Source organism: Capra hircus, chromosome 9 (genome assembly GCF_001704415.2).
Source record: "Capra hircus breed San Clemente chromosome 9, ASM170441v1, whole genome shotgun sequence".
In the NCBI taxonomy this organism is placed as follows: domain Eukaryota; kingdom Metazoa; phylum Chordata; class Mammalia; order Artiodactyla; family Bovidae; genus Capra; species Capra hircus.
The window spans coordinates 74,285,976-74,305,580 of record NC_030816.1 but is presented as its reverse complement, the minus strand read 5'-3'; the positions used below and the strand labels follow the sequence as shown (position 1 = coordinate 74,305,580).

Sequence of the window (19,605 nt, the reverse complement as noted above, 5' to 3'; positions counted from 1 at the left end):
TGCGGCGAGGGCCACCATAGAAGTGATTTCCAAGTTCACACTTCTGACACTGACCTTCATCCCCCAATAGTACGTGTAAAGAATATCATATCCTGGAGAAAATGACAAAGTAACAACGTTCAATCCTCCAGGGCTGCAGGACTGTCATCCCTATCCTATCTCCATTTAATTCCCAGTGTGGCCCATAGATTTCTATAATTGTACATATGACATATTTCTGGCTTTGCAGACCATGGTTTTCTGTTACAACTGCTGTCCTAGCACAAAAGTAGTCACGGACGATTGGTGACTGATGACCTGCTCCTTGGGCAGGTGACTCAGCAGAATCTGTGATGTCAGAGTTATCTGTCTGTGGTCAGAAAGATGCTATGTGCCGTCTATGACATTTTACTTGGAGGTTCACACCACAGATCCTTTATGTCCTGAAGCAAGGCCATGAGATTTGCAGTGGGGAATACTACATCATTTAAATGTGGCTCCTGGTATGGTCCTGGGGGCTGGTGGAGGTGAGGCCTCTGGTCATGAAATGTCAACGTTATCTATCATGATCTGGGCTCACCAACCCCTAATCATTAGTTCAGATAGACCAGCCAACAGAGGATTAAAGTGATATTGTGGTTTGGCATAAGAAGGGCCAGAGGCAACAAATAAGAGAGAGCAGCAGGTGGCCTAGGCCTGACATCAGAATTGTTGTAGGACCACTATTCTCCAGGGCCTGCCCCCGTGGCTCAGCAGTAAGGAATCCGCTTGCAGTGTCGGAGCTGGAGTAGATGTGGGATCTATCCCTGAGTGAGAGAAGATCCCATGGAGGAGAGCATGGCAACCCACTCCAGTGTTCTTGCCTGGAGAATCTCTTGGACAGAGGACCCTTGTGGGCTATAGTCATAAAGAGTTGGACATGACTGGAGTGACTTAGCATGCACACACTATTCTCATGCCAGAGGCTTCATGCAGTGTCCCCTATATCTCCATGGACCATGGAAACCACTCTAGAGCAGAGGGGGTCAGGGGACATTAGCCCATATCTGCTGGACCCACACTTCTTTCACATTCACAACACCCAGAACATACAAGGCAGGACAGAGCAAGTTTTTGGTTCACAAACAGGCAGCTAAGGATCCTTGCACTAGTCCCTAAGGGATGAGCCATCTGTTACTATTACTATTACTATTACTATTTATTACTATTACAGGGCAGTCACATTGTTCTTTTTTTTTTTTTTTTTCAGGTCGTCTTTGCCTGCTCTTGTAGCACAAATGTGGAGATGTAGAATGCACACAGACACCAAATGGCCTGTCGAGACCAACAGTGTTACTCTCTGTCTTTTGAAGAAAAGGTTCTCCAACTCCTGCCTTAAATAATAGCTATTCTAGGCCACTGTCTCCATAGTCTCAGGGAATATGAATGTGAGACCGAAGGGTAGAAGTGGGGGTACCTGTCCTCACCCTCATGCCCTGTGTCACACACTTTGGGAAGCTCTTCTCCCATCTCTCCTGCTTTATGTCCTGGGGGCCAGGCTGGGAGGCTTCTGCTGGGGTGAATTCTCAGGCGAGAGGATAGGGTGCCCATTGACAGAGGGCACGTTTAGGATCCCTTCACAGATGGGAAGTTGTTGGAGGCCCTGAGCTTCTTGGGATGGGAACGGCTATGGAAAAAATAGTGTTGTAACCAAGCAGGACTCTAAGGAGCCTTCGTAGGTAGACTCCAGCCATCTCTCTGCCCCCACCTCCTGCACCGCCCCCGCACACCCCGCCCAAGTGGAGGACTCCACCTAGACCTTTGCCCTTCTCCCCCTGCCCCCGCCACCCCGTCCCGCCCAAGGCAACTGGTCAGACTCCACCCAGCCTTCCCCTGAACCCCGTGGGTTCGGTCCCTCGGGAGGGGCCTCCACCTGTCCTGCACTAGCTCCAGTGGCTCCAAATGCCCGAGAGGCGGCCCGCGGATTGGAGCAGCATTTCTTGCTGTTGCCCGGGCTCCCAATTCTCCCAGCTTCCCCTCCCTCTATGCTGTGATTCATCCAGATTGTGTCTTTTACATGCCAGGGCGGGGAGGGGTGCCGGGGCGGGGGACGAGGGACGACAACAAGCTGGGGAGTGGGGGCGGGGAGCAGGAGCCCAGCGGGAAAGCAGCGCGCGGAGGTCTAAAAGCAGGGAGGCAGTCCCGGCTCGACGTTCCCGAACCCCGGCGGACACCCTCATCCCTCTCGGGGTCTTAAGGCCCCGTGTCCGCTCCACGCAGGTTAATCCATGAACTCACCGCCTCGCGCCGGGCAGACCAGAGAGCCAGGAGTAGAAGCAGGGCAGCCAAACTAAGACGCGCTTCGGAGTCAGTGGTCCAGCCCATCACCACGTGGAAAGTGCTCTGATATGACTTCGCGCGGAAAGTAAAGTGAAAGTGAAATCGATCAGTCGTGTCCGACTCTTGGCGACCCCATTTACTGTAGACTACCAGGCTGCTCCGTCCATGGGATTCTCCAGGCAAGAGTACTGGAGTGGGTTGCCATTTCCTTCTCCAGGAGATCTTCCCACTTCGCGCGGTGACCAAAGCTATTTATTTATATGAGATCCCGCCCCGCCCTTCCACTCTCCGCCCCGCCCTCCCGTCCACTCCCGCCACTTCCCCGCCGTGTCACTGCCCCGCCCTGTCACCTCCCCGCCCTCCTCAGGTGACGCCCGGATGGTCCAGGGGAGCCAGGCGGCTCCTTCTCCGGTGTCCGAAGCCTCGCATGGCTCCCCCAGCCGCCCCCTCCTGACTCACTCCTTTCTCCTCCGGTCCCTCCCCGTTTCTTTTCTCCTCCGAGTCCTTCTCGCCCCTCAACCTTCCTCCCCATTCCCGCCTGCAGTCTTCCTGCGGTGGTGGTTTACTGGCTCAGTCGTGTCCAACTCTTGCGACCCCGAGGACTGTAGCCCGCAGGGCTCCTCTGACCATGGGGATTCTCCAGGCGAGAGAACTTCAGTGGGTCGCCATGCCCTCCTCCTTGGGATCTTCCTGACCCTGGGATCGAAGCCGAATCTCCTACGTTGCAGGCAGAGACTTTACCGACTAAGGCAGGAGCGAAGCCTTGCTTTTTTTTTTTAAAGACTCCGGATTTCCAGGCCATCCACCACCCCGCAACCACCCCCACCAAAGAATTCTGCGGATCTGTGGAAAGGGCCTGCAGACAGCCCTTAACTGCAGTGTCATCAGCAATATGTTTTCTAGTAGTTTCTGCCCCAGAGTAGTCCTAGGTCTTTTGTGGGCCAAAGTAACTGCTCATTAGAAAGAGTTTGAGGACTGAGGCCAGAACCTGAATTTGCAGATTCCCCGTGGAGACCGGGATCCAGCGCTGCCACCGCGCGCCCCCTGGCGGTCTCTTCAGGCTGCTCGTTCTACACTGGTAGCCTGTGTGATCCATTTTATTCCCCCTCATAATTTACCTGTATGCAGCATCCAGCCAGCACTGAATATCTCACTTTCACATCTCAGGGCTATCCGCTGATGAAGAGTGAGATGATCCATCACTCTCTGGGACTGACAAGACCTCCTAATTCTTGGGAAGTGGTCTATCTATGACATAGTGATCTATCAATGACATTGAGAGGTCAACGTCTGTGACAGAGGGATCCATCTCTCTGTTATCACGGGGCTCTCGGCTTTTGCTAGCTTCAGGGGTGACTGAGCCCTGACCTCGGAAGGTCGCGCTGACACTTCAGTACGGGCAGTGCTCCATTTCATGTCTTGTCACTGAGTGAGGCTGGCTTCACTATTTGTAGATATGGAAATGGATGTGAGCAGAATATTAAGGAAGTAGCAAGAGCAATCAGGTGGAGTTTCATGTTCTTGGAAGGATGTTCATTGTTGACACTCGTTAAAATCACCTCCCGGTTGATTTCACTCCCATCTGGGGCTACTCTGTGTCTGGGGGTGGCCAGGCCTATCCAGAGTGGCCCGTCTTCTCCTATGTGGCTGTCCTGACCAGGGCTCTAACGCTGTCCTTTCGTCTTTCTCCTGCTCTCCTAATCACTTGCCTCTTCACCAGGCTCTCCACTGGGGCTATATGGTCCCCGTGTTGCCTCTTGCCAGAGATTAAACCCAGGGTCCTCTCCCCCAGGTCTATGCATGAGCGTTTTCCCCTGACACATTGATCACCTGAACCCACTAAATTGGTGCCCCACCCAAGCCTGAGTCCTGTCCTCCTCCCAGCCCCCATGTGTCTCTTGTATGCAAACTGCTACACACCAGGCTCTTGGCCTCCTTAATCAGTAGAAATCAATCAGAGGCCAGACAATAGAAATTAATCAAATTTCTTAATGAAGAGAAATTGAGGCAAGGCTTTATTGGGGCCACTACTGCAGCAGAGGGGAGTGAGAACAAATGACAGTTTCCTTGGGTGCCCACTCCTCGAGGTGGTGGGGCGAGCTGGTTCCTTCTATGGGGTGAGGGGAGGGGTGTGTCCAGGGGCCAGTCAGAGGGGTGGCTAGGTGACTGGCTGAACCCTTAAGTGTTGTTGTGTACCGGGGGCATGTGAGGCATCCTGCTTTTGCTCGGGGCTCTTCAAAAGTGGCCGTTGGGTTTTGCACCTCTTTGTTTCTTTTTTCCAGAATTTGCTTCAACTGCTCCAGCTAAAAAACAATCTATTTTTTTAAACCTTTTTAATTTGTATTGGGTATAGCTGATTTACAAACAGTGTTGGGATCGTTTCAGGTGAACAGCTAAGGGACTCATCCGTATACATACATATATGCATTCCCCCTACACTCCCATCCTGACAGGGAAGTCACATAACATTGAGCAGAGTTGTGGGTTTGTTCCTTGGGCTGGGAAAATCCCCTGGAGAAGGATAGAGCAACCCACCCCAGTATTCTTGGCTGGAAAATACCATGGACAGAGGAGCTGGCAGGCTACAGTCCATGAGGACAGAAAGAGTTGGACACACACAGAAGGAGTACACACACACAGACACACACACACACCATGTGCCATACTTAGGTCCTGATGGCTATCCATTTTCAACAGAGCAGGGTGTACATTACCTTCCCATACTCCCTAACGATCCCTTTCCCCCATCCCACCTCCAGCAACTAGAAGTTTGTTCTCTAAGTAAGTCTCTTTCTGAGAATGCACAACATCCTTATTGCTGATATGAAGAAAGGTTTATGGATTTGGATAGAAGGTCCAACCGAGCACAACATTTTCTGAAGCCAAAGCCTAATCGAGATCACAGCCCTAATTCTTCATTTCGATGAAGGCTGAGAGAGGTGAAAAAGTTGCAGAAGAAAAATTTGAAGATAGCAGGAGTGGTTCATGAAGTTTAAATAAAGAAGCCATCTCCATAACATACAGTGCAGAGTGTAGTAACTAGACCTGATGTAGAAGCTGCTGCAAGTTTTCCAAAAGATTTAGCTAAGACTATCTATGAAGGTGGCTCCACTGAATCAGAGATTTCCAGTGTAGACAAAATATCCATCTATTGGGAGAAGATGCCCGACAGGACTTTGATACCTGGAGAGGAGTAGTCAATGCCTGACTTCAAAGATTCCAAGAACAGGCTGATTCTCTTGATAAGGACTAATGCAGCAGATTACTGGAAGTCAATGGTTCCTTACCACTTGGAAAATTCTAAAGCCCTTTAGAATTAGGCTGAATCTGTTCTGCCTGTTGTCCTTGGATGAAACAATGAAGCCTGGATGACAGCATACCTGTTTACAGGTATGTTTACATTGGCGCCAAGTGTTTTAAGTCCAATGTTGAGATCAATGCTCAGAAAGAAAGATTCCTTTCTAAATATTACTGCTGACTGACAAAGCATCCAAGAATGTGATGGAGAAGTACAATGAGATTCATGTTATTTTCATGGCTGCCAACACAACATCCATTCCGAAGCACATGGATCGTGGAGTAATTATGATGTTCAACTCATTATATTTAGGAAGCATATTATAGGCTATAGCTGCGTAGATTCCTCTGTTGGATCTGGGCAAAGTCAACGGAAAAATTTCTGCACTGATTTCATTTTTTAAAAAATGATATAGTCTTTTAAAAAAACATTTGCTAATTTATATTTTTGGTTGCATTGGTCTTAATTGAGGCATGCAAGGACTTTGTTGGGTCATGCAGGATCCTTCATCTCAGCACACAGACTCTCTAGTGGTGTTGCCTGGGTGCAGCAGTTGTGACACGGGGGCTTAGTTGTTCAACGACATGTGGGATCTTAGGTCTCTGAACAGGTATCAAGCTATTATTCCTCGCATTGGAAGGTAGATTCTTCACCACTGGGCCACCAGGGAAGTCCCTTTACAGTGGATTCATGATTATAGATTCCGCTGAAAATGTGAATCATGGGAATAGGTTGAAATATCACCATTAATGTGAGTATGGGAGAAGTAGATTTCTGCCTTCACAGATGACTTTGAGGGGTTCAACAATTCACTGGAGAAACTAAGTGCAGATGTAGTGCAAATAACAAGGAAGCTACAGTTAGAAGTGGAGCCTGAAGATGTGGCTGAATTGTGGCAATTGCATCATAAAGGTGCATCATAAATGAAGGAGGGTTCATTCTTATGCATGAGTAAAGAAAGTGGTTTCTTGAGACAGAAACTGCTCTTGGTGAAGAAGCTGTGAAGTTTATGGAAATGACAACAAAGGATTTAGAATATAACATAAACTTAGTTGAAATAAGCAGCAGCAGACTGCAGAGAATGAACTTCAATTTTCAAAGAACTTCTACAGTGGGTAAAAACACTGTTAAAGGGCACTGCATGCTCCAGAGAAATCTGTGAAAGGAAGAGTCAACGGATGTGGCAAACTTCATTGTTGTCTTCTCTTCAGATATTGCCCTACCCACCCCAACCTCAGCAGCCACCATCCTGATCAGTCAGCAGACATAGACACTGAAACAGTACCCTCCACCAGCAAAAAGATTTTGACTTGTGAAGACAGAGATGATGCTCAAGCTACTTTATTTTAGAAACAATGTGTTGTTAATGAAATTCTGTATATTACTTATTTAGTTGTAAAGCTATTGCACACTTAACAGATGTCGGACAGTGTCAGTTAACTATATACAAAGTGGGAAATGAAAATTTTGGGTGATTCACTTTATTATGATATTCAACTTACTGCCCTGGTCTTGAAAACAGCCTGGACTATCTCTGAGATTTTGCTGTATCTACACGGCTTTTGGTCTACATTTTCCATCTGGAACTAACATTGGGTTGGTTGTGTAGTAAGATGGACAAATGATCTACTGTTGAGATACAGTGAAATATACATCTCAGGACAGGATTCAGTTTTACTCTTACAAACAATGTATGAGAACTCCTGTTATTGCATTTCCTGTACCACTTGATCCAGATTTATTTTAAAGGCTGTCAGTTATATGAATATATGAGGATATCCCAGCATTTTTTTTGGTCAGGTTGATTATTCGAGATATGTTCAATCTTTTCATAGTTTTATGCTTCTGTGAAGACATACATGACCTTCTAGAACTAACACCAAAAAAGATGTCCTTTTCATCATAGGGCATTGGAATGAAAAAGTAGGAAGTCAAGAGATTCCTGGAGTAACAGGCAAGTTTGGCCTTGGAGTACAAAATGAGGCAGGAGAAGGCTATTTTGAGTTTTGTCAAGAGTACACAGTAGTCATAGCAAAAACACTCTTCCAACAAAGTAAAAGAAGACTCTACACATGGACATTACCAGATGGTCAATACTGAAATCAGACAGATTATATTCCTTGTAGCCAAAGGTGGAGAACCTCTATACAGTCAGCAAAGGCAAGACCATGAGCTGACTGTGGCTTAGATCATGAGGTCCTTATTGCAAAATTTAGACTTAAATTGAAGAAAGTAGGAAAAACCACTAGGCCATTCAGCTATGACCTAAATCAACTCCCTTATATTATGCAGTGGAAGTGACAAATAGATTTAAGAGATTATACGTGGTACACAGAGTTCCTGAAGAACTATGGATGGAGGTTCATGACATTTTACAGCAGGTGCTGACCAAAACCATCCCCAAGAAAAAGAAATGTAAGAAGACAAAATGATTCCTGAGGAGGCCTTACAAATAGCTGAGAAAAGAAGAGACGTGAAAGGCAAAGGAGAGAAGGAAAGATCTCTCCATCTGAATGCAGAATTCCCAAGAGTAGCAAGGAGAGGTAAGAAAGGCTTCCTAGATGATCAGTGCAAATAGAGGGAAACAATAGAAAGGGAAAGCCTAGAGATCTGTTCAAGAAAATTTGAGATACCAAGGGAACATTTCATGCAAAAACGGGCACAATAAAGGACAAATCAAAAGGACCTAACAGAAGCAGATGAAATGAAAAAGGGGTGACGAAAACAGACGAAGTGTAAAAAAAGGTCTTAATGACCTGGATAACCATGATGGTATGGTCACTCAGTAAGAGCGAGGTATCTTGGAATATGAAGTAAAGTGGGCCTTAGGAAGAATTACTAAGAACATAGCTAGTGGAGGTGATGGAATTCCAGCTGAGCAATTTAAAATCCTAAATGGAGATATTCTCTAAGATGGTGGAGGAATAGGATGGGGAGACCACTTTCTTCCCCACAAATTCATCAAAAGAACATTTGAACGCTGAGCAAATTCCACAAAACAACTTCTAAATGCTGGGAGAGGACATCAGGCACCCAGAAAGGCAGCCCATTGTCTTTGAAAGGAGGTAGGGAAAAAAGTATAAAAGATAAAGAGAGAGACAAAAGAGGGATGGATGGAGATCCATCCCAGGAAGGGAGTCTTAAAAAAGAGAGACGTTTCCAAACACCAGGAAACACTCTCACTGGCGAATCTGTGGGGAGCCTTGGAACCTCAGTGGGCAACATAACCAGGAGGAAAAATAAATAAATAATTAAAAGCCACATATTACATGCCTAAGGCAACTCCCAGCGGAGAAGCAGCGCAGTCGGTTGTATCCACTACTGGCAAGCAGGGGCTGGGCAGGGAGGCGCAGGCTGCATTGCTTAGAGTAAGGACCGGGCCTGAATGCCCTGAGGGCAATCTGGGGGAACTAACTTGAGGTAGCAAACCAGACTGTGGGATAGCTATCCCGCGAAAAGCCCTAACCTAAAACACTACCAGGCCTGCTCACAGAACAAAGGACTGAGCAGAGCTAGGTGGCTGTGGACCGGCCCATACCCCGCTGGAGATAGGCAGGCGAGGGCAGCCAGAGCCAGAAGAGGGCAATCACAGCCTCAAAGAGGCATCATCTACCAAACTGCAAGCAGGCTTCGTTGCTAACCATGACTCCTTGGGATTCCGGACAGTCGATGTCTACCGGGAGGGTCACAGCCAGAGATCAGCTCCCCAGAGGAGACACAGGCACACCTGAGAAGGCGCGCCTGTTGTATACCCAGAAAACCGAGTGGCTGGCCCGGGAGGCGATTAGTAGCAGCCTGCCAAGCACCTGGTCACTTGAGCTGCTCAGACCGGGGAAGGGCCCAAACTGCAGGCCCAATCAAGTCTGCACCTTTGTGGAGTACCTTAGAACCTGAACCTGAGCAGCTTTGACCAGGGAAGTGCACTCAACCCAGGACTGGCCTCAGTTCCTGGCACAGCAACCTAGAGCCTGAGCAGTGTAGACTGGGAAAGCTCATATGCCATGAGCGGAGGGCAAGCCCAGTGTGGCCGAGACACTGGGAGCACTCCCCACAGATGCCAGTGATATTTGTTTGCCATGTTCCTCCCTGCCCATACATAGCAGGACTGAACAAGTGAGCCTAAAAAAAGTGACCACCACTGCCCCCTTGTGTCAGGATGGAAATTAGACACTGTAGAGGCCATGCAGAGTACATTATGAGAAACACTGGACTGGAAGAAACACAAGCTGGAATCAAGATTGCCAGGAGAAATATCAATCACCTCAGATGACACCACCCTTATGGCAGAAAGTGAAGAGGAACTAAAAAGCCTCTTGATGAAAGTGAAAGAGGAGAGTGAAAAAGTTGGCTTAAAGCTCAACATTCAGAAAACGAAGATCATGGCATCTGGTCCCATCACTTCATGGGAAATAGATGGAGAAACAGTGGAAACAGTGTCAGACTTTATTTTTCTGGGCTCCAAAATCACTGCAGATGGTGACTGCAGCCATGAAATTCAAAGACGTTTACTCCTTGGAAGAAAAGTTATGACCAACCTAGATAGCATATTCAAAAGCAGAGACATTACTTTGCCAACTAAGGTCCATCTAGTCAAGGCTATGGTTTTTCCAGCAGTCATGTATACATGTGAGAGTTGGACTGTGAAGAAGGCTGAGCGCTGAAGAATTGATGCTTTTGAACTGTGGTGTTGGAGAAGACTCCTGAGAGTCCCTTGGACTGCAAGGAGATCCAACCAGTCCATTCTGAAGGAGATCAGCCCTGGGATTTCTTTGCAAGGAATGATGCTAAAGTTGAAGCTCCAGTACTTTGGCCACCTCATGCGAAGAGTTGACTCATTGGAAAAGACTCTGATGCTGGGAGGGATTGGGGGCAGGAGGAGAAGGGGATGACAGAGGATGAGATGGCTGGATGGCATCACTGACTCGATGGACGTGAGTCTGAGTGAACTCCGGGAGATGGTGATGGACAGGGAGGCCTGGCGTGCTGCAATTCATGGGGTCACAAATAGTCGGACATGACTGAGTGACTGAACTGAACTGATGACTTTTCTCCTGGATTAGAAAACAGGCATGAAGTACTTAACTTTTCTGCAATATAGAGATGTTGATTTGAGAATCACTATAAAGGCTTCCCAGGTGGTGCTTGTGGTAAAGAATCAGCCTGCCAATGAATGAGGTACAGGAGACACAGGCGATGTGAGTTTGATCCCTGGATCAGCAAGATGCCCTGGAGATGGAAATAGCAACTCACTGCAGTATTCTTGCTTGGGAAATCCCACGGACAGAGGAGCCTGGTGGCCTACAGTCCATGGGGTCGCAAAGAGTCGAACACGACTCAGCACCAATAGGGTAATAAATTATGAAGGGAACCAGTCAATGTAAAATTGTATCCCATTGAAAATATAATGAAGTTGTTTCTCTGGATAAAGAAACAGAACCCTGAGTCCTGTAATAGCAGATGTATTTTTCCACCAATATCATCATTTTTAAGAATAAGGTCATGATGCAGGCAGAAGTCTAATTTTCCAGAAACTAGAAGATTGAAAGTGTTATGTTTGTGGTGATCTCTTGTTCAAGTAGTTGAAAGTATCAGTGCAGAGACTGCATCACTCAACACCAAGAGGAAGTGGGAAAGGAGATTTGAAAAAAGTAAAGATGTTGAGGAGGATGCTCATCAGATGCGACAAGAGACACGAGATTGTGCAGCCACCGTGTCGTCATAACTGACAGACAGACTTGGGATTCTTAAGGTCTGGTCTCTGGGCTCTAAGGTGAGCGCAGGAGAAGAAGAGCAGCCAGGCAGAGACCGAGTCCTCAGGCCGACAGAGCCCCTGTTGGGGCTTCCTGCGAGCACCGTCTCCTGCAGAAAAGAAACAGGTGTTGGTCCAGGAGGCTGAGGAACTCCTGTCACTTTCCTGGGGCGGCCCCTTCCCAGCCCCCTCAGCCCCACCCTCACTGAGGGGCTCCTATGTCCTACACCCTCACCCCCACCCTAGGCCCAGCAGCTTCTTGTCACCTCCTCCTTCCTTCCTGCATCATGGAGTCACCCCAGGCCCTGACACCCCCTGCTCAGGCTCAGGACTGGTGCCAGTGAGGAATCAATCTGCTCCCTTTATTCAGGTCCGGATCCTCCCATAATGGAGCCTATAGCACCAGGGAGCAGGTCCCCAGAGGAGGGGCCTTGCTTCCTGACAGCCTTGGGGGGCTGCAGGGAAACCTCCTTCCTTCGCACCCCTCCAGCCTCTGAGCAGCACACACAGCTCTCAGGACCAAGGTCCCTGCCCCCATCTCTTCCTGGTCACCCCAGCTGGGCGCCTGCACCCCAGCTCAGGCCCACCCATCCCCAGGCACCTCTGCTCAAGGCAGGGCCACTCAGTGATGGGGCTCTGCGTCCCCAGGAAGCTGGGGACATGCAGGCCACAGGTTGAACCACAACTGCTGCTGGTCCAGGAGCACAGGCCTGGCCTCAGCCCTTCCCCCAGTCTCTCCTGTGGGGCTCCTGCTTTCCCTGCTTGACCCACACCATTTCCTGTGAGAATGGGCCTTTGGAGTTGGGTCTGCAAAGGCCTTCCTACCCCTTCCTCCTGGGATGAGAGCCCGGCCCCTCTCATCTTGGCCCCTGGGTGGGTCCCCTCCCCGCTGACACAGCACATTGAGCCCCCATGCTGCTCTCAGCCCCCGTGAGTCCTGCCCTCGCCCTGAGTGCCTGTGGATCTCAGAGCACCTACCCTGGGCCCTGCCAGCCAGCAGTCTGTGCTCAGTCAGGGGACTTGGCTAAACCCTTTAAGCATCAATAGGCCCTTAGCCTAGTGAAGGTCCCTCCCTTTTCATAATGTCACCTGACAGTGGGGACCTCTCAGAACTCAGGGCTGAGCTTGTCGAGTTCTGCTCTCAGGTGATATGAGGTCTTATCCCCCTGCTCATTTCCAGGATGAGGAAGTTCAATGAGTGGCAGGGGTTGGCTGGGATTCACCTTTCCTGTCCTCTCACCAGGCCCTGTGCCCCTGCCTTCCCTCTGAATTCTGCCCTCAGTACCTGCTCCTGGAAAGTACTCAGCCCAGGAAGACAGCTATGATGAAACTGGTGAGGAGCATGAGGAGGATCCGGGCTTTGGACTTGACGCCTGTGGCCGTGGGCTGGACTGTAGAGGGGCCCATGGTCGGTGATGATGCAAGGAGAGTAAGAGTAAAGCCCTTGTCCAGACCCCAAACTAAGCTGATGCCTCCTCAGCTCTCCTGATTCAGGTACCCCTACTATGCAGACAGTTTGCACCCATCAGATGGAGGCCCCTGAGACAGATCCACAGGCGAGATGGGGGGAACGGAGGCACCCAGTCCTCACGGGATTCTGCCAGCTAATGGGAGAGCAAGGTTTCCAACACAGCCACTCAATCCTGCTGTGACATAGAGATGGTGACATGAAAATGCAGTCCTCAGGAGCTGGCAGCAGAGGTGGTATTGACAGATTTCCAGAAGAAGGACTGGTGACATTTGAAAAATGATTCCGGGAAGAGGGTACAGTGAGAAATAAATCCCTGAAATTAAAAAGATGTCTACAGGTTTCGCATCAGCAAAAATCCATGTTCAATCATCCAGACGCCTGTGCTGTGAGGAGGGACGTCAGGAGGTGGAAGAGGAAGGAGGATGACAGAGTATCCCCGGGCGATTGCCCTCCCAGGACAACTCACTTCCAATGGATCCCTTTCTCAAACAGACACACACACACACACACACACACACACACACACACACACACACACGGGAGTGGGTCCATGTCACCATGAAAGGACGATCACTTTCTCCTCCCTTCTCACTTACCCGTGGTCTTCAGCATTTCCTCCCAGCGCACCCTGAAAGCCTGCAGCCAGGCCCGACAGTCTCCATGGAGACCTTCTTCAGGAAGTCGGTCACCGCCCTGTCACTCTCCCACTTCTCCTTCATGCATCCGCCTCCAGGGTGATCCACTCTCCAGTGTCCATTCTCCGAATCAAAGTGGAGGCTCATGAGTCCACTCAAGGCAAACTGCCAGGATCCACTGATGTGTCTGTCATCCTCACAGCGACATGCCATCCTGGCCTGCAGGGTGAGAGGGTCTGCCCCACCACGGGAAAGAAAGAGCTCAGCCTCTGGGCTTGACAGATTCTTTGCCCCACCTGGGTCCACCTGCCTTGGCCCAGTTAACGTGGCCCTGTGCTCTCCCCAAAGGCCACTCCTTCCACTGGACTACTAGGAAGGACCAATATCCAATTATATTTTTTACTTATAAGCAGTGAATGTAGCTGAGCCCCTAATCCGGCCCTCCTGTACTTGGACTTTCTAACTCACCTCTGGCCATGCATTTCTCCAGTGTAAAGTCATGCAGCTGGTCCTTGATCCAGTCCCTGATGTCTCTGAGTGTTTCGACCTGTGTTTCCCAGGCCTTTATGGTTTTCACTTCTTCTCCCAGTAGACTTGTGAATATGATCTTAGCAAGACCACAATCATAGGAGAGAAAAAGCTCTCTGTCCACCTGGCCTTGAACCGCACACCACGGCTGTCCAGGTCTGGGCTGAGGGTCAATGGTGAAGTTATAGGAAAGAGAGTGAGCGTCTGTGAAGGCAAAGTGCAGTGAGGGTGAGGTTGGGAGAAGAAGACGCATAGGCCTCCTACCTCAGTTCTGTGAGAGCAGAGTAGGGCTGCAGGGCTGGGCTGACAGAGCAGGACGGTCCCGCCTGCCCTCCCCAGCCCTTCTCCAGGTACGATTGAGGAAGACGACAAAGCCTCATCAGACAAGAAACACCACAACCCTGGATATGCCCCATTTCCACTCTGCTCACAAGCTCCCCACATGCTACTAACAGACACATATGTTTCCCAGGGATGGGCCAGGCTGGCTCAGAAGGAAAGGCCTAAACCCAGAGGACTGTCAGCTTCTCTCTGAGTGTTCTGTGGGAGATGCAGAGGGTGAAGGGGCTGTTCCTGAGGAAGCGGATCACAGCCAGTGGGGCGGGGGATGGGGAGGATGAGCTCAGAACCCAAACCTAGATAAGGGAGACTTTATAATGACGGGTCACTGGGCTTAGCAAGGCCGGAGAGACGTGGTGATCTTCAACTAGAATGGGTCTTGGAAGCCTGGAGAAAGGCCTGGCCCACACAGCATAACAGAGAAAATCCAGAACTTCCAAGGCAGGTGGTAGAGAGGCGATCCAAGGCTCAGAGAAGTGAATCTGCCAGGGTGGACATGATCGAAAGGGCAGGAGAGTGTGCAGCCCACAAGCTCCATGGGAAAGCCTCATGGACTCCATGGAGCCCGAGAGGAAAGCATGGATGAGAAGCATCTCCAACAGCTTAAGGATGACTTTTGCAGAAGGTCAGAGATGGTGGGAGGAGACAATGTTCCTGTGGGCTTCTATCAGGAACAAGGATGGAAGTTGTGGAAAAATCAGATTCCAGGTGGGGGTGCTCTAGGGCAGCAGAAAAGTAGGTGCAGGGGTCAAAGTGATTAGGGAGTCTCAGTGCCAGCCAGGGCCTGACTGCAGAGAACATGATGCTGGCTCATAGCACAGGGCGATCCTAAAGGCAAACAGATGGGCAGGAACCTAGATACAAACTGTACCATTGAAAGAAATAGAGAGAGACAGAACACAAGGCTGGATGATCAGGAAGCCAAAGGCAGCCATCCCTACCAAACACCTGATCCAGGGCCATTTTCCGGATCTGAGCCACTTCTCAGATCTCAGCCACCAAAGATAGAAGCCACGGTCTAAAGAGGAGGGCCCTTTCATCACCACATCTAGTGCAAAAGTCCTTCCATTCTTTCCCAAAGAGCCACATGGTTATTTACTGGGGTAAGTGAACCTGCAGAAGCAGAAACTACTCTCATATTCACATGGCACTAGTGTGTTTCTAGTATCAGGCACAGGATCCTTAGCATCATCATGGTCCCCCAAGTGTTGAAGCGATGCTCGGAGTACCAGGCCATCAATGGACAGCAGTCCCAGGCTCTGTTTACAGTGGTTATCACTGGGTCCACAGACCACACAGCAGTCATTCCACATGCCCTGGACTTGTGACAGGAATGGAGACCTGAGTAGCTAGTAAATTATCGTGGGGTGAAGTCTACTGTATTAGTGAATTCCAGATTCAAACTTCAGACCCTACCTCCCCATCCTCCAATAGTTCGTGTACACAATATCCTGGAGGAAATACAGCGACAAGTACCAGTCTACGACCTCTCGAGGGCGGCAGGGGTGTGGTCCCTATCCTATCTCCTTTTAACTAACACTGTGGACTTAGGTTTCCTATAAGGGTACACTAGAAATATTTGAGGCTTCACAGACCCTAGGTCTCTGCTGCAACCTGCTGTCCCAGCACAAAAGCAGTCACAATTTCCAAAGGATGAGCATGGCTGGAGCTGCTTCTTGGGCAGATGACCCAGCAGAACCGGGGCCATCAGAGCTATCTGTGGTCAGAAAGGTGCTACGTGCCATTTTCTACTTGAAGGCTCACAACACAGACCCCGAGTGTCCTGAAGCCAGGCCACGCCACTCACAGTGGGGAAAGTCACACCATCTAAACATGGCTCCTAGTGTGGGCCTGGGGCCTGGCAGAGATGAGGCCTCTGGTCATGGACTGGGGTTGCCAATCATGATGTGTGCTCATCAACCCCATGTCATTAGTTCAGCTAGGCCAGCCATCACAGGATAGAAGTGGCTATGTGTTTTGGCATAAGCAGGGCCACAAGGAACAAACAAGACCCACATCTCTGCCCTAGATGTGACGCTAGAGTTGTTACATGGCCACTGTCCTCTGCTCACACCTGTGGATTCCTGTATGGCACTTTGGACCAAGGTAGCTGCTCTGTAATAAAGGAGCGCGGGCATTAACCCATAGCTGCCGGACAGTTTTTATTTTCCTAAGAAAAAGTACTGCATGCTGAAGACAAATCATTCCCAAGACTAGTGAAAGAAAGCAAAACTTTAAAGGTGAATCAACTGCATTACCTTGTAGAAGTTAAGAAAATAAAAAGCAGTTGGTAGTAAGATTGTTAGTTCAAATATGTGTGTTTAAACAATTTTTAAAACTATTTTGTAAGTATATACCTATACCTCAAAGGCAACTATGTGTAAAAAATTTACACAAACATTTTCACTTCAAGCTAATAAAAGTGATATTGAGAAAGTATTCCACATCATTAAGTCTGTCTTAGGAAGTTGAGATGCTAAAGCATTCCTAAGGCATGGTGTTATGGAAGACAAATCTGCTTCTGTGGTGCTGGGTGATGTATGTGACTGGCTTTCTCCAAGCTGGCCTTGACAGGTACCTTCCTCCTGACGCTGGGGGACTGTGAGAGGAGAGTCAGACACAGGCCCCCAGGGCTTCATGCAGCTCTGTGAGACACTGGGCCAGCTTCTGGAACTCCACCTCTCCTCTGGATTGAAGGCCCAGCACAAGCCATCACATAAATAGTTTATCAGGACAGTTGACAGTCTGGGCTAGTTGGTAACCCTCTTTCAGGTACACAGCCACATCAAATGGGTAGACGTCCACTTAGGGCGTTTGGCCAGAGTCATAAACACGTGGGCTGTTTTAGTAGCAGCATGCTGACTTCTTAGTTGTGGCATGAAGGATCCAGTTCCCCCACCAGGGATCGAACCCAGGCCCCTGCATTGGGAGTGTGGAGTCTTAGCCACTGGATCACCAGGGAAGGCTGGAGAACACATTATTAACTGGTCTTTCAAAAGCCACCCATCGATCCCGTGTTTTTGTTGTTCCCCAGACAGTGGGAGTCCATGGGGAACAAGACTTGGAGAGGGATTGGCTTTGCTCTTAACTTGAAGTTGTCATCAACGATAGAGCTCCTGGCTGCCAGGTCTTTGTGGATGACTTACTTCTGACCAGGTAGCTCATTCCACAGGCAATCTGAACAGCCATGTGAACTAGGTTTTGTTGAGAAGTTTCCTGCAGACTATTGGCCTCTACAACTTTCAACTGGCATAAAAACAACTTAAGAAACCCCCAGTTCATGTAAGACAATCCACCATGGGCTTTTCCCCTTCTTCTGTTCACACGTGGTTAATAGGAAATTTTCTGTAGCTCACAACCCAGTTATTGTTTCCAGTGCCAGTTCAGGTGGCAAACTTAATTGATAAATGTTGTCTATGTTCTGACTCTTCCAGTGACCTGCCCTTCTCTCATCCCTCTGCCTCTCCTCTGGCTTCCTGAGTCCCTGAGACACAGCAGTATTGAAATTAGGCCAGCTCATCACTCTGCAAATTTGCTTCGGTCTCATTTGTTTATTTCTCCTTCACAATTTCAATGCCAATGCATTTTGAAGAAGGATTCTGTGTAATTCTACAGGTTGTTTGCCCTTCCTTTTTTGTTTTTGTTTTTTTTTTCTGTATAATTGTACAACCTTTGAAAATTATATAAATTATAAAACAGAAAACAAAAAGATGATGAAAAGCAATCAAGAAATATATCCTCATCAAACCTATATACTTTTACACAGCAAAGGAAACCATAGACAAAACAAAAAAGGCAAACTACAGACTGGGAGAAAAGATTTGCAAAGGATGCAGCTGAAAAGGGCTTAATTTCCAAAATATACAAAAAGCTGTTACAACTCAATAATAAAGACAGGGAACCCAGTCAAAGAATGGGCAGATCTAAATAGACATTTCTCCAAAGAAGGCTTACACATGGCCCGTGAGAAGATGCTCAATATCAATTTTATTATTTTAATTAATTACAAATTTTTATTGTATATTGGAATATATAGTTGATGAAAAATGTGTGTTAGTTTCAGGTGTACAGCAAAGTGATTCAATTATACATATGCTGCTGCTGCTGCTACGTCGCTTCAGTCGTGTCCGACTCTGCGCGACCCCACAGAGGGCAGCCCACCAGGCTCCCCCGTCCTTGGGATTCTCCAGGCAAGAACACTGGAGTGGGTTGCCATTTCCTTCTCCAATGCATGAAAGTGAAAAGTGAAAGTGAAGTCGCTCAGTGGTGTCCCAACTCTTAGCGACCCCATGGACTACAGCCTACCAGGCTCCTCCATCCATGGGATTTTCCAGGCAAGAGTACTGAAGTGGGGTGCCATTGCCTTCTCCAATTATACATATACATGTAACTATTTTTTTTTTTTTTTTACAAATTCTTTCCCCATTTATGCTATTACAGAATATTGAGCAGACTTTCCTATGCCACAGAATAAGTCCTTGTTGGTTATCTATTTTAAGTACAGTAGTGTGTATATGTCAATCCTAACCTCCCAGTTTATCTCTCTCCATCACCTTTCACCTCTGGATATATGCCCAGGAGTGGGACTGCTGAATCATATGGTAGCTCTGAACTTGCCTGCAATGCAGGAGACCTGGGTTTAATCCCTGGGTCAGGAAGATCCCCTGGAGAAGGAAATGGCAACCCACTCCAGGATTCTTGCCTGGAGAGTTCCATGGATGGAGGAGCCTGGCGGGCAACAGTCCCTTGGGTGGCAAAAAGTTGGACACGACTTAGCAACTAAATCATCACCACATGGTAGCTCTGTTTTTAGTTTTGAAAGGAATCTCCATACCATTCTCCATAGTGCGTGTATCAGTTTGCATTCCCACCAACAGTGTGGGAGGGTTCCCTTTTCTCCACAGTCTCTCCAGCATTTATCGTTTGTTTAGTTCAGTTCAGTTGCTCAGTTATGTCCAAATTTTTGTGACCCCATGGACTGCAGCACGCCAGGCTTAGCTGCCCATCACCAAGTCCTGGAGCCTACTCAAACTCATAGACTTTTCAATATGGCCATGCTGACCAGTGTGAGGTTCCCTGAAGGGGGAAGGAGAATAAATGTCAAAGAATGAGCAGTAAAAGCTAAAGCGTCTCAGCCCCAGGATCCAGGGCACCGACTGGGCAACAAGGACAGACTTTAGGAGACAGAGCAGGGTTGGTTGCATAGGCCTCTCATTGCAGTGGCTTCTCTTGTTGCAAAGCACTGGTTCTACTTTGCTTGGGCTTCCAAAGCACGTGGGTTTAGTCG

General features: G+C 48.6%; 1 pseudogene; it reads right to left on the bottom strand.

Annotated features, from left to right (window-relative positions):
* On the bottom strand, positions 12,648 to 15,281 carry LOC102179096 (annotated as a pseudogene).